The following is a 1,654-nucleotide window of genomic DNA, read 5'->3' as shown; positions in this document are numbered from 1 at the left end:
AAGTGCTATCTCAGGATCTTGATAGAAGACAAAAGCAGCAAGCTAATAAATGATAGGAAGGAAAAGCTTTTGCTTCTAGTATAATGCAAGGGCTGGGCTGGATGGAATGACTCAGGAAATGGTTGTATCTTATCTTCTCTAACACTTGGAAAATTATTTCCTAGAAAAAAATATCTTCCTCATTTTTATTTCCTCTTCAGTTAAGAAACAAATAGCACAGCGTTTCTGAAGTATTCGTGTTCTCTGACAAACTCAAGCCAGCTGAGAAAACTAAATGTTTTATGGGATCTCAGAATGCCACACAGCAGCTGCTATGTGTTACTTCTGCGTTCAGAGTTCCTTCATTTACAGCAAGCATGGCTTAAAAGGCTTAAGCCCCACTGAATTACTGAATGTCTTAGGAGCGAGACGTGTGGAAACAAAGCATTCTGGCTTTTTAACTGCCACACACTCTTCTCCTCTGATATATCTTTAGCTACACAGGAGCTGTGCCACCACTCCTCACTGAACGTCACAAAGCTGTTTTAATTGCTGTGCCTTTACAAGGGAGGTTGTGGCACTAGATGAACAAGTGAATATATAGGCTGGAGAGTAAATAAGGGAGAGCTTTTGTAATCTTTGCTCTGTCGTTCCCAGCAAGGAGACCTTCCCTGTGGTGAACCCAGGGGACTGTTTCAATGATGAAAGCAGATTTCCCCAAGTCAGAAAGGAAGGGGGTACTGCTGCTCTAACCTGTCTCTTTATTTACATGCTCTGTATTGGCAATTCTGTTCAAGAAAGGAGACCGGAGAGAAAAACATCAAGACACCACCTTCTGGAATGTATATTTTGGAAAGAACATACAACCAAGGGCAAAATTGTGAGTTGGTAATCTTGGTTTGGCTACTTTAAAGATTGGTGGACAGATGAAGCAAATGGAAGGCAATTCCTTTCCAAAGTTTGTAATAACAGTATAACAGAATGGAATAACAGAGTTGGAAGGGACCTTGGAGTCCTCATCCGAGCCTTCCTCAGCCACCAGGAATGGCCCAGGTTCTTCCACAACCTCCATACTACTGTCTGACTCTGCTGTCAGCTCCACCAACTGTCGGCAGGCCACAACAGCAGGAGACTTGGTCTATACCCTTTCAGACAAATGCTTTGTCCACTCTCTTATTAAAAACTTCCAGTGTTGGAACACCCACAACTTCTGAAGGAAAGGTGTTCTACCAATTAATTCCTAAAAAGACCAAAGAGCTGTTTCTGCCTGGCTTCGAACCAGGGACCTTTCGTGTGTTAGGCAAATGTGATAACCACTACACTACAGAAACTCCTATTAAGAGCTGCGGTGGTGCAGTGGTTAGAATGCAGTAGTGCAGGCTAATTCTGCTGGCTATGTGCAATTTGGCAGTTCGAATCTCACCAGGCTCAAGATTGATTCCTTCTGAGGTGGGTAAAATGAAGATCCAGATTGTTGGGGCCAATATGCTGACTGTGTAAGCCACTTAGAGACGGCTGTAAAGCACTGTGAAGTGGTATATAAGTCTAAGTGCAAATTTTATTATTATGGAGAAATACATTTCATATATACAGATAGGTATTTATGACCACAATCAGGCCCAAAATCTGACATTGCAACCATCCTGGGTCAGTTGCCAAGTGCCTGGATTTTGTT

General features: G+C 42.5%; 1 non-coding gene across 1 annotated transcript; it reads right to left on the bottom strand.

Moving 5' to 3' along the window:
- Positions 1 to 1,237: 1,237 nt before the first annotated feature.
- Positions 1,238 to 1,310, bottom strand: TRNAV-AAC (transfer RNA valine (anticodon AAC)). Its single transcript has one exon. It is a non-coding gene; the product is annotated as a tRNA-Val (tRNA).
- Between the last annotated feature and the right edge of the window lie 344 nt (positions 1,311 to 1,654).

This window comes from Pseudonaja textilis, chromosome 1 (genome assembly GCF_049901715.1).
Source record: "Pseudonaja textilis isolate UNSWEBS1 chromosome 1, rPseTex1.2, whole genome shotgun sequence".
Taxonomy (NCBI): Eukaryota; Metazoa; Chordata; class Lepidosauria; order Squamata; family Elapidae; genus Pseudonaja; species Pseudonaja textilis.
This window is presented reverse-complemented; position numbering and strand designations above follow the sequence as displayed.